Raw genomic sequence first — 13,606 nt, forward strand, 5'->3', positions numbered from 1 at the left:
ATTTCAAGTCAAATTTATTTGTATAGCGCTTTTTACAACAGGCATCACAAAGCAGCTTCACAGGTGTTTGGGTCCAAGCCCTTTAGTGAATAAGATAACGGTGCCTGCAGCAAGACTATCGCATGGACTGTAGTGTTGATGAGCTTTATGGATTAACACTATAAGTCTTTTCAATTAAATCTATTAGAAATCCAACAGTAATGGCACTTGCATTTGCATGTAATTGTAGCTGCGTGTTTTGTATTTGTACGTTTGTGCGTGTAGGTTTAGGTCAGTAAAACATATGCCTCACCCTCAGCGTCTTATCAACCCCTTTGTCCTCTGTCTAAACGGGAGTCCTCAAAGATGCATCCTTGTCCAGAGAGTTTCTATCTAGTCTTGGCACCCCCGTGGCCTGAGTCCGACCCGGGTGGCTTGGTTTCAGTGCCAGGCAGTTCTGTGCTGTGTGCTGTGGTCTGGACGCCTACAGGGGCTGACGGCGCGTGACTGCTCGCTCTAGAGAACTGGAGTGATGCGTGGATGTGAGGGTTAAGGTGCGTGTAACGCCGTAACCCTCCTCCGTCGCTCCACCTGCTCCCCTAGATTTAGCCCCCTGAGAGCAAGCAAGCACGAGTCCCTTCACCACTGCACCTGAAACTCTCTGCAGTGAGAGCCTGACCACTCAGAGCCGACCATGAGCCTCCAAATGTCTCACAAAGCTTCAGACCTTTTGTTTTTGTTTCTGCTTAAGTAAACATGTACCCACTAAATACTCATCTTAGAAACTAACATTTAATCTTTACCTTGTAAAAGCTTCATGTATAGCCCTGTTCACACACTATATACAGAAGAGAAAGGGAACCGGTCATAGAGACAACAGATGAATGATTTGAAGTCACTGTGCCATGGGGATGTAGTGAATTGCTCTTTTAAATGCCCTCAAGGATACGAGGGCATTTACGGATAGTGTCTAGTCTTTTCTTTCATTTAACTTGCCATGTCATTTTTGAAAGTCAAGTATATTAACTTCAAAAACACAGAATTGGGTGACAATTTGATCGATTCTTGAGTGACTACAGTCAGTTTGTACTCACTGGGGCTTGGGCACATTTTCATGAGAAAGTCGAAGGAAATAAGTGGGGGATGTGACTCTTTCATAACCATCATTATGCAAAGATGTCTCAGGACACCTAGGGTTAGAGAGGACAGGTGAGATACATCGTCTCTGCTACTTTTCAATTTGAAATATTTCAGCAAATTCAAAAAATTTCTTAAATAATCCCCAAAATATTCAAGGGTTTAAATACATGAAGACAAAACACTAACCAGGTGCAGTTGTGTGCAGGTGTAGTTACAAATAAACAAACAAGACCCTCCCACTGCACGCGGTGGGCCAAACCACGTGACTCGTGAGAGGCAAGTGTTCTGTGACAGTTTTATTTAGGCTACTGAGTTTTAGAGAAGAATATGTTTCCACTGAGACACCATCTGATAAAATCGTGTTTTTATTGTCTGCATATAATTATGGTGTTGATATGCCACATTAAATTCATGAAAGACACACCTTACACGCAAACAAACAGGCCCTCAGCCATGTATGTGAAAGGATCCCAGTGAAGTTGCCATTGACGACTGTTGTTAAAACCTCCGGAATGTGCATGTCTGATCCTTAATGAACGCTGATGCCTGAGATGTATCTGTTTTGGTTTTACTGGATATTAGTGTAGCTTTTGACACTGTTAGTCATAGTATTATGATAAATAGGCTGCACCCATGAGACGATATTTCACAGATTGCTTTATATTTGTTTTCTTAATACTTATCCGGTAGAAAGTTTATGGTGTCCACTGGGCAAAGAAGGTCCTTATGTGCTGAGCTTTTGTGTGGGGTTCCTCAAGGTTCCAATCTTGGCCCCGTTTCAAATTTTATATATGCTCCCTTTAGGAAATTTGATTTGTTCTTTTAATATCTCATCATTTTTCTGCTGAAGATACACAACTTTATCTCTCTTTTAAGTGAAATGATTTCAGAAGATTAGAAAGTCTAACTGAAGGCACTGAATCCAACAAGCCAATGGTTCTTAGTCCCAAGGACTAAGATAAAAGAAAAAGGCATTTATGGTTTGTGCTCCCAAACAGTCTGCACTTAGACATTATACACACTGGGTCTAAGGAGCTGTTCAAGAAAAGAGGTTAAGACACATCTCTATGGTTTAGCATTTGAGCTAGTTATTGGCCTATCATTTGTGTGTGATGGTTGTGTTGTCCCGTTTTATTGTTTTATATTTTTTATTTAATTTATTTTTATTATATTGTCCCTGTGAAGCACTTTTTTGAACAGGTTGGAAAAGTGCTACATACAATACCAGACACAAGTTTGGACACACATGACTGAATGTATGTTTTTAATAATAATGAAGGCATTTTTATCTAATGGATTATGCTTAAGTTGGTTTCTAAGACAAATGTAACTTGAGAAAGGTGCAACCTCAGCAAATAGTTTTCTTTCAGAACTTTGGTTCCTCACCCTACAAGTGCTCTGCACATGTGAGGACGTCTTCAAGACTGATGGAAAATCACTGTAAGTGGTGGTCTCCTAACACTAGTTAAGAGAACACCGAGAGTGAGCGAAGCTGTCATCAAAGTACAGAATACTTCAAAGAATCTAAAATCCAAGATAGTTAATATTTGTTTATTACAGGATAAAAACATAAATGTTACTTCAATGGTTTGATACCTTCCCTGTTTTATGAAATGTAAAATAATAAAGAGGCGTGTCCAACTTTTGACTGGTACTTTGAATTAAGGTTACTCACTAAACGTTACTCACTAAACGTTACATACTAAACGTTACATACTAAACGTTACTCACTAAAAGTTACATATTAAATGTTACATACTAAATGTTACTCACTAAATGTTACATATTAAATGTTACATACTAAACGTTACTCACTAAATGTTACATATTAAACGTTACATACCAAATGTTACATATTAAATGTTACATACTAAACATTACTCACTAAATGTTACATATTAAATGTTACATACTAAACGTTACTCACTAAATGTTACATATTAAATGTTACATACTAAACGTTACTCACTAAATGTTACATATTAAATGTTACATACTAAACGTTACTCACTAAATGTTACATATTAAATGTTACATACTAAACGTTACTCACTAAATGTTACATATTAAATGTTACATACTAAATGTTACTCACTAAATGTTACTTTGCAGCTTCAGTAAGCAGCATCATTGCCTTCACCAACCTGTTGTGCACTGCTGATGGAATAAGGTTATGTTCAAGGCCACAGGACCAGGCAATCATGAACCACAACTACTCAAATAGTTCAAGTAAATATATTAGAAGCATATGCTTATAGAGAGCATTTACAAATGAGTTAAGATTAAAAATTGCTGCATTTTCTAATGTAATGTAGGTGTGATTTTGAGGAGACAGAGTCAGGATACCATGGCGAGGTGTTTGGCAGAATCACAGACACTTATTGAAACAAACAACATGACGAGGACGACACAGTTTATAGTGTGATAAGGCAGCTGACACACAGCATATCAGGGTCAAACACCAACAAAGGATAACCACAAAACAGGACCTTAAATACATACACTAACAAGGACAACAAAAAAGGACAGGTGTGACACAGAACTGATTAACAAGGGAGGGGCGTGGCAACAACACACACACACACACACACACACACACACACACACACACACCAACAAGACATCATACGGATTTGGGGAGGAGTCGAGGACGAGGGGGTCTTGCCCTGACAGTAACTTTAACTGGAGATCACAGACTACTTCGTAATCTCACAGACTGACCCACCATACACACCCGCCTCTCAAAGCAAGCCTGCCACGGAGTCACGAAAGCTTGTAGTGTCCTGCAGTTATGCTAGCTGTTCCCTTGGTGATGTATTCATTTTTGTCATGGTTTCCATGTCTCGTGTATTTGTTTTGCTTCCGTGTTTCGTGTTCTCCGCCCATCATTTGTAGCAGCTGTGTCTTGTTCATTCTTATTAGTACGTGTATTTAAACCCTGTCTTGTTCCCGTTTGTGTTGCTGGTCATTGTGTTAAACGCAGCTGCTGTCATTCCAAGCCTCGTGTTTTTCCTCCCAGCTTGCAATCGCTTGTGTCTTTGTTTTAGGCTGCCTCCTTTTTGTCATAGTGTGTTTTGTTTTCGTTTTCATTATCATCTCTTTCCATTCTGAGGATTACAATTCTATAATAATAACTCGCACTCTTCAATGCACATGCGTCCACCTCCTAACCGCTTATCGTTACACTTGTCAGGAATGTTGCCATCTTTGGTCGAGGTCTAATATATCATGACTGTATCGTGTAGGCTTGACAACATGCCCTGCGTGATGGTCTGTAAAGTGACTTAAATGCTGCTGACACAGCTGGCCTCCGGAGGTCAGTCTCTATACACATCTAGCACACACTTGACTGTCTCAAGGAATCTGGCTATCATAACTTGTAAAAGCAGATACCATTTGGCACTTTTATTTTTAATCACCTAAACTTAGAATGCTGACAACATGGAAAACTATTTAAATATCTACCATTTTCTACATTAATAGCAAAACTGTTATGTGTTATTTTTATTATTTTTCAGTAAACATGTTGTAGCACTCTGACAAACTTGAACCGCAGAATGGTAGCACGTTAGCACTGCCAACTCTCTGTGAAATTGATTTTACTGAGTTTTCTAAACTTTGGACTCTTACAGAAAAAAAAGATGCAATCATTACAGACATTCCCTGCAGGGAACACAAAATCTTTCATAAACTGTGAGTCAGCATTGGTTTTTTAGCCAGCACCCTGAGGTTTCCCAAGCACGACTATGCTAAACAAAAATATCCATCTGTTGTTAGCCGTTCCCAGAAACGGCTCGCTGGAGACAATTCAACTTTATATCAGATGAATTATGCCCAAGGAACAAAACTGTAAGTGTGACATTGGTTATTCATGGGTACCTTTGCAGCAATATTTCCGACATTGCCTGTGCACTCCCCCGAATGCCCCTCGTGTGCATGGAAAACACGAGCGCACAAATCACGAAGTAGCGAGACATTAAATTCCTGCTCTCCACCCACCCTGCAGCTGAACAGCACTGCTCACTCCAGGAAATGTCATAAAGTTTTAGAACGATTGTGAAACTGTGGATTTTTAAGAAGGGACTGAGAGAAACCAACAGTAGACCGGCTCTCAGTTCCCATAATCCCAATCTCCTTGATCAGGCTGTGATATTACGCTTGATGGCTTTCTGATGATCATGTTACTTTGTGTCTGTGTGCGCACTGAAGAAAGTGGAGCACGGATCAACCACTGTGAAATGTGTGTGTGTGTGTGTGTGTGTGTGTGTGTGTGTGTGTGTGGCAAGAATGTTGTTGATAATGCCAGACATCTGGCATGGTAGAAGAGCGAGGATTAACTAAGTCATTGATTCCCCACAAACCCCCCCCCCCCCCCAAGATTGATTGTGGTATTATAAGGAGACATGAGGGGTGTCAGAACCCCTTGTGACCACAGAGAATCAATGAGGTCCACAACAGCTGTCTCCCTCCTAAAGAGAGCGGGTATTGCCTACATGACGCAGGAGCAGCAGAGGGCAACTGGACCGTGTATGGTTTGAATGAGAGCAGGCCCACTTGACCCTTGTGCTCAGCCTACAGAGAATGCAGAACTGACAGCAGTTGGTGTGGAATTACAACACCAGTAATCAGTGTCACAAACAGAGAGGTTATTACATAATTCAATAGTCAGTGAGAAATCTGCATTTGCTACAGTCATTTTTCCCCTTTAAACACAATAGTCAGGCCTAATTTACACATGATGTCATGACCTAAAGAGAGTAAATGGTGAGTTAGGAATTATCAAAAATCAAAAAGGTAAACTGAGGTAAACTGGGGTAAACTGGGGTAAACTGGGGAGGCTGATGCAAGTGAACGACAAAGGGAAAGTTTTAGGACACGACATAGACACCACAGAACTAAGCGATGCTCCAGAGATGGGCCCCTTCCTAGAGAGTCCCGTTAAAAAAGTAAAAGGTGGCTCCGGTGTAAAGTAAAAAAACTACACACAATTGGTTTATGGTTTCCAAGAGCATCGAAGAAAAATGGCGTTTGTTCTGTTATATACGCCAGTGGCGGTGCGGACATAGTCACTGCCTTACGGTTTTGTTTCTGTTTATTTGTTTTCTTTGTGAACTTATCCCAGTCTATTTTCATTTTAGTTCGAGTTGCTAATGCTGACTGCATATACTCATAATCCCACTCGGGATCTCCCTGTCCACAGATAAACACTTACGTAGTCATGCATGGCCGAAATAAGACACACATGGCTCAGTCCACCCAGCTAAATTATCCACCCATGGTATGGTTGATTTATCATTACCGTTTTTACCCATCCAGGCCTGCGGTGTTTCGTAGGGCTCTGGTTTTACAATACGTCCCCCCATCTGCAAGAACAAAGAGGACAGGCAGGGGTCACGCACAAACCAAAACTGCAGAGGAAACCTCAAACCCAGGATGTGCGAGACTTTCTATTTGTGGTTCTGATGTGAAACAAATTCTTTCCACCGGAAGACCTCCCACTCTGTGATGTGGAGATAGATGGATAGATTCTTTCCACCACGAAAGCAATTTGAAAAAAGATCTGCCGCCCCACGGTGAGGAGATACATTCTTTCCACCACGAGAACAGATCGAAAGGAGATCTTCCGCCCCACAGCGCGAAGATAGGCAGATTTTTTCCAGCATGAAACTACCTGAAGGATTACTAAAATGGATCTTCAGTCACAGCATCAAATGAAGTGCATAGTAAAATAGACTTTGACTCACCTGCAGCCAACGAGCCGCAGAACGAGCCGCAGAACGAGCCCCAGAATTATAAGTTCTTTAGTTTGCTGTTCAGCCCAGGTGCAGACATCCTCCTTCCGGTCCAGACTGTTCTGTCTACGAGGAGATCCAACTGTAGTCAGAGAAGCTCTAGTTTATTAGCTAGTTTATTTTTTTCAGGGAAATGAAAGCATAACGTGTGTGTGTGAGAAGGACATGGAGGTGATGAGGAATAGAGCTGGTTGGGAGTAGGAGGAGATGAGGGTGGTTTCAAGACTTTCACAGCCACGTGCACTAGTGTTGTGTGCAGTCAACGTGCTGGTGACCAATCTACATTACTGACGACTTCAAATAAACAGGCGTTTAAAAAGGAATAATTCCTTCTTTAAGCCATTTCTAAACGTCATTTAACCCGTTTAAATCAGGCTTATTTATTAGCTCATATTTCTGGTAAGGTACATTATTCATCCTGGACTACTGTAACTCTTTCCTTGTCAACAAGGATGTTCGGAACTCTGGTGCCTGTCTTCTCACACACCCGCTCACACCAGCACGCTGCTCCCGAATGTCCGCTGACCTCCAGAAAAATACCCCATTCGTTTCAAAGCCCTCCTCCTCACAGTCCAAAGCTCTCTCCAGTCTCCAGCCCCCTTACCTGTCTGATTCTTCTCCACTATGAACCCTCTCAGGTGCTCCCAGGTCTTCTTCAGCTAGGCTCCTCACTGTTCCTCACCGTTCCTGCTTCCACCTTTCACATCTTCGAGCATTTTCTAGATTTTCCAGAGTTGCCTCTGGAACTCTCTAACCCTCCTATGTCCAGCAGCCTACCTCTCCTTCCATGTTTAAAGCCTTAAAACATACATTTCTCTTTTTGTCTTTTCATGTCTTATTTCACTTTGTTTTTCCTGTATTATTGTCTTATTTCATGTTGTTATTCCTGTATTATTGTCTTATTTCACGTTGTTTTTCCTGTATTATTGTGTCTTATTTCATGTTGTTATTCCTGTATTACTGTGTCTCATTTCACGTTGTTTTTCCTGTGTTATTGTGACTTATTTCATGTTGTTATTCCTGTATTATTGTGTCTTATTTCATGTTGTTATTCCTGTATTATTGTAACTTATTTCATGTTGTTATTCCTGTATTATTGTGTCTTATTTCATGTTGTTATTCCTGTATTATTGTGACTGCTGTGTTTTCTGATACTTCGTATATTACATATATATATGTGGAATTGTAAGCATCTTTGGGTTCTTGAAAAGTGCTATATAAATTTCATGTCTTATTATTATTATTATGGAACTACTGTGAATTATTCAGTAACTACAGTGAAACTAACATGAAAGCTGGGTTGTTACAAGCCTGTTTTGAAGGTCTAAAAACCTCCTGTAAGATATTTTGCTTTAAAATGAGGACAAGTGAAAATCAAACTGTCCAAAAAAGAAAATATGGGCCTTCCGGAGATCAAAACAAAGAGGGGAATGATTTGTCCACAGATGTTCAAGTCTGCCTCAGCGACTCTTTATACCTCTTTATTATACATGAGAAAGCTCAGTCACAGTTACAGTGAAAACAGTACTACAAGCGAATGACCACCAGGTGGCGGTAAACTCTGATCTTAATTGCCAAGACAGATCCTATAGCTAGATTAACAGGCTTTTCCCCTGGTCATTTGTTGATGCACCTTCTGAACGTTTCCAGTTTCATAGAACACGAACAAAGACACTGCCCTGGAGAGGTCATAGGGTAGAACCCCGATAAAGAGTGAACGCGCCCTGAAGAAACGAGAAATAAAATCAAAAGAAAGCTTTGTGTATGAAAGTGAACTCCAACATCTCGTGATACGTACTGTGCTAGTGAGGACCGTCTGGCATATCTCAGCAGGAATCCGACTCCACTGCTTCCCTCAAGCGAGGGAGACTCCTACGACCGTTTAATGACCAGGTAAGCGGTAATGTCGACTCTCAGCCACTAGATGGAGCGCTTTCCAAATTCCACCACCGAACCAGCATTATGGTAGGAAGTGGTTGGAAATGTTTTGAAGTTACCAGAACACTTCCGTTGATCGGTGATGAGGAATTACAGGGACAGTGCTCTCCTTCGGCTCTGCCACTGAAGTGGTTCTCTCCCCTGCCAGGGGAAAACTCAGGAAGACTCTTCTGAGGAGGTACTTGCTGTAGACCCGAGTGCCAATGCAGGCACTGGGCAGGAAGGTGACCTTGAACTCCACAATGTACAGGCGGTGCAGTGGCAGCCGTGGCCAGCGTGTGTTCAGGTGGGGCCCCGGCGCAGGTGGGCCCCGGGAGGAGCACCAAACCTGGAGGTGGGAATGGTTATGGGTTGGGGAGCGAATCCTAGATAGCAAACCCATGTGCCTTCAGCCGGGTGCTAAATCTGGGTACAGAGAGAAATGGAGCTGCACTGCTAAATTAAACTTGCTGGTTTTGTTTGCAGAAGAGGGCACTTCCTCTCCTGCTACAGTGGGCCTAAATATGCAAGTAGGCGGAGCCAGACATCACCATCTGCCTGGTTGGCACAACACCCTCCACTGTTCTCGCATTGCACTAATGTCATTACTGTATACATAATTACAGTAATTTGTGCACATCACAAACAGTACACAAGTTATGGCACTTATACAACATTAACGACAGGAAAACACTGTTGCTTCCAGAAATCTGCAGCTTTTTGCGCGGTGACACACAAGGTCACCCAGCAAGCGCAGATAGCGGCTAAAATCAAAATCACTTGCGAAAACGACACGACTCTGCAGAGTTGTGTCAGCGTCTCCCTGTGTGAGCCATCTTAGCCCAGCTCTGAATCATGAGTGAGTCTGATTTAGACTGAATCTGCCCCACGATTATAGGGGTGAGAGGTTATAGGTGAAAGCACACATTCCACAACTTGCTGGGCTCACCTACATGTGCCCCATTCAGGGCTCACCCCATAGGTCACAGCCTCCTGTCAATCATTGTGGCAGAAGGTCCGGTCAGTCCTGGCTGTTTTGGCCAACCAGCGAACACCAGGTAAGGCACCGAGGTAGAGCAGAGTGCGAAAGAGGATCTTGGTGAAGTCGCCTTCCTGGGTTTTAATTGCAGGGCAGGGAAGAAGAGTGTCTGGTTACCCCCTTTCAGAACTATAGACAATGAAAACTAAAACATTTTCGTCTCTAAAGTATTGACATTGCTGTGCACATATTATGATTCATGGGCTAATGTTTGGCTGCAGGATAAATCTTCAGTATAAGACTGTAGTATAAGATGCCCTTTCAATATTTAAGTTGTTTTGGTAGCTGCAAATGTGAAGCACATCTACGGTGGAAGCGGATCTGCTTCTGGTGACAGAAAGCTCATAGGCTCTGTTAGTATTATGGAAAGTCTGATTACTGCTGGCTATTTTAGCATCTTTAGACGAAGTTTAATTAACCATTAAAATCATGAATGACTTCTTTGGAGGTTCAAAGGCCATGTGAGAGAACTTAATTCTGGCACACTGTTAGTTTGCAGAAAAGAAATTCTGCTTGAGTGTTTCAGAGAGATTAACCTTATGCTTTTGACAGTGGTTACTGAAAGAAAAAGAGTGCAATGATTTTTGTTGCTATTGTTGCAAAATGTTAATGACAAGGTCTGCGTGACATGGCAGTGAATCTTTTGCAGACTGCGATATCCGTTCTCCGTTGTCCCCTCTCTGGTACATCTGCCCCTCTCTTTGCTGTAAGGAAAGTCTGTGGATCTGCTCCAGAGCGTCTCCTGCCTCGAATGAGACGGAAAACACACGCGCCTCGCTGTCAAGCTGGAGCACGCGCGTCTTCCCCTGAAGCTGCGACAAGCGCGAGAGGCCAGCAGTGAGAGCGCGCGCGGGCTCCTCCGCACGCAGCGCACATGCACGCCTCGCAGAAACTGTGGCATGAACGCACGCTCAAACATTAGCGCGACTGGGTCCTTGCGAAGACCCTTCCTCGCTCTCTTCTCGTGACTCGGAATGTATTACCAAAGGCACGTTTTGCACTTCATGCTCTTTCCCGAGGTCTGTTAGAAAAGTCGTCTTGCAAACCTTCGGTAGAACCGGAGAAGCGGCGAGCAGTAGCAGGTCGCTGCAGGTGTAACTGAATGTCTAGTTTGTGACGTTTTTTCCCCCCGGAGTTTTATATAGAATTTGATCGTGTTTTTTAAAATCAATTTAGCATTTTCAAGTAGCCCTCTTTTTCTTTTTTCTTTTTTTTCTTTTTTTTTTGACTGGGCAGAGAATTGTATTTTTTACTGGATTTTATGGCGCGGTTCTTGACTGGACGTTTTCTTTAGTCCTGGGCCTGGACGAACGCCAAGGTTCAAGCTGGGTTCAGTAGCCCCGCAAGCGTGGTAAAGCAAAGGCAGGGTTAGCCTGACTTAGAAAACATTCTTATACTATTTATCATCCTTGCAAATGTCTAAGAAATGAAGAAGACAAACTCCAACCAAATGTTAAGGATCTGACCGACTACAGAAAGGCGTGTGTCAGGACCGTTACAGGCCCAGACTCTGAGATGGTAATAACAGGCTTTGGTGTACCTGTTTGTTTGGACAGAGATGCAAGTTCTGTGCAGAAATGCCAGGCTGGAGGGGTCTGCCTGTAACATGTCCGTCCGACAATGCGGAGAGGATTTGCACGGAGAGGCATTGAAATCTTCTCTGTGTGTTAGTCTGTCTGTTTGATCTGCACCGCATGTGTCCTCGAATATTTTAACTCTAGTGTACATTAATCCAAACGCCTATTCCGAACACACTGCTGACACGATTTACAGAGTCACGCGCAAGCTACACACTCTCTCTCTCCAGATGCCATGAATTTTTTAATGGGACATTTTAATCACTGCATATGAGAAGGACTCTCGGTAGTTTCCAGCACTACGTCACTTGCCCAACGAGGGGAAATAAAATGCTGGATATTTATTATAGGTCTATAAAAAATGGCTACAAAGTGTCCAGGGGGCTCCCATCGGGGGCATCAGACCACCACACCATCCACCTGGTCCCAGTATATAATCTGCTCTCAAAGAGAGAGAAAGCGCAGCTTAAAATGGCCAAGGTCTGGACAGATAATGCAATGAAAACAGGATTGTTTGGATTGCATAAATTGGTCTGTTTTTATGGACTCTTGTTCAGATATAAATGAACTGACTTGCATTTAGAAAAAGCTTTATGTTATCTTATTTTATTGTGAAGTTGCTTTTGTGCCTGTACAGAAAGGGAAACGGTATCCACACAGTAAGCCATGGGCCATAAAGAATGTTGGAGAGCTTCTAATGTGTGGAAACAGAAACAGGAAAGAATTAAGAAAGAAAAGGTGAAGTTCAAGGATAAAATTGAAAATAAATTCAGGAGTAATGATCTAGAAATGGCATGGGGTAGCATGAGCTCTATGACTGGTTATGAACAGAAACGTGATGGTTTTAGTTGTGTTGGCTACAGCACTTAAGTGTTTATTTGAAATTTGAACTGCGTCACTCTCCTTATGCAGGTAATTAACTCGCATTCTCATTTTTTGATCTACAGAGTGTAAAAATATTTTTTTAAGAAGGAAATCAAATAAGAGGCGCAGAACAGATAATATCTCAGTGATAACATCTCAGGATAACCTCTCAATATACAAAGGAAGTGGGTAAGTGATATTTTCTATCATGTCCGTGGAACAAGGAAAAATCCTGAAGGTTCCCGAAATGTCCTAAAACCAAAAGAGCTGAATGACTTTCACCCTGTAGCCTTAAGATCATCCGTGATAAAGACGTTTGAGAAATTCAGTACAGAGGATCTACTGGGTTACTTGGGAAACCCCGCTGTCCTTCCCTGGGATTCACTGGGATTCACTGGGATTCACTGGGATTTCTGTTTCCTCTCTTGCCTGTTATTTACATAAATGAAAGTAGAATTTAATATCAAGACAGACACTCTCAAATTTGCAGATGATACAGTGACTGCTAGCCTGCTGCAAGATGAGACTGGATATGAGGGCTTTGTGCAATGGTGTCGCGATTGGCCCCTCCCTGGCATCCTGTAGCATGCCAGTCGTTCTAATCCTAGCCGCTGTCGTGTTTGCGTATCAGTTTGTGGTTCACACCGCTGCTTGTGTAAGGTGTGTTATTTGTTGTAGCCTGCTTCAATTTTTGTCATCATGTGTTTTCTTCCTTTATGTTTATTGTGTTTCCTACACCTCTCCATGTTGGTTCTACCACCCAGACCATGAAGATGACCCTGAGTTTGGAGGTGTCCCTAATAAATCTCGCTCTTCTCAGCGATTGCGTCTGCACCATAATCACACTATGTTACAGATGTACAGATGCAAATTTGAAATTTGAAACATTACAAAAACTTTTTTATTGATTAACAGCACAGCAATTGTCTTTGTTGACAATTGCAAATACCTGGGGCCAGTTATTGATGATATGATGCATTTTAAAGTGGACGCTTGATATAGCTCAGTCCAGCTGAGGCTCTGAGTCTCTCGTCATGCGTGCAAAGATAAAGGTTCAGAACCCAACACTACTATGATCTGCTTCTTCTGTGGTGAATGAGTGCTAACACAGGCACCAGCAATGGGGCTACTCACCCTCAGAGCAGGCGTCTCAACCTGAACAGGTGTCTCCAACACCAGCAGGTGTCTCCACCCCAGGCAGAGAACACAGGAGCATAGAGAATCAGAGCTGGTGGGGACAGCATGGTGGAGCTTGGTGTGCTGAGTCTTTTTTATCTAGTAGCATACGGACTATAAAC

The 13,606-nt window shown here is 42.4% G+C and overlaps 1 protein-coding gene across 3 annotated transcripts in view; it reads right to left on the reverse strand.

Moving 5' to 3' along the window:
• pdlim5b (PDZ and LIM domain 5b) overlaps window positions 1–7,030 on the reverse strand; it is a 65,134-nt gene extending 58,104 nt beyond the window's left edge. For 2 of the 3 annotated variants that reach the window (XM_081702717.1, XM_081702718.1), the window contains exon 1: window positions 6,864–7,030. The gene's annotated coding sequence lies outside the window, so the exon portion shown is untranslated. The remainder of the gene's footprint in view (window positions 1–6,863) is intronic. The other variant, XM_081702714.1, reaches the window with a different exon arrangement.
• Window positions 7,031–13,606: the final 6,576 nt, after the last annotated feature.

This window comes from Electrophorus electricus, chromosome 19 (assembly GCF_041902795.1).
Source record: "Electrophorus electricus isolate QZ-2024a chromosome 19, ASM4190279v1, whole genome shotgun sequence".
NCBI lineage: Eukaryota > Metazoa > Chordata > Actinopteri > Gymnotiformes > Gymnotidae > Electrophorus > Electrophorus electricus.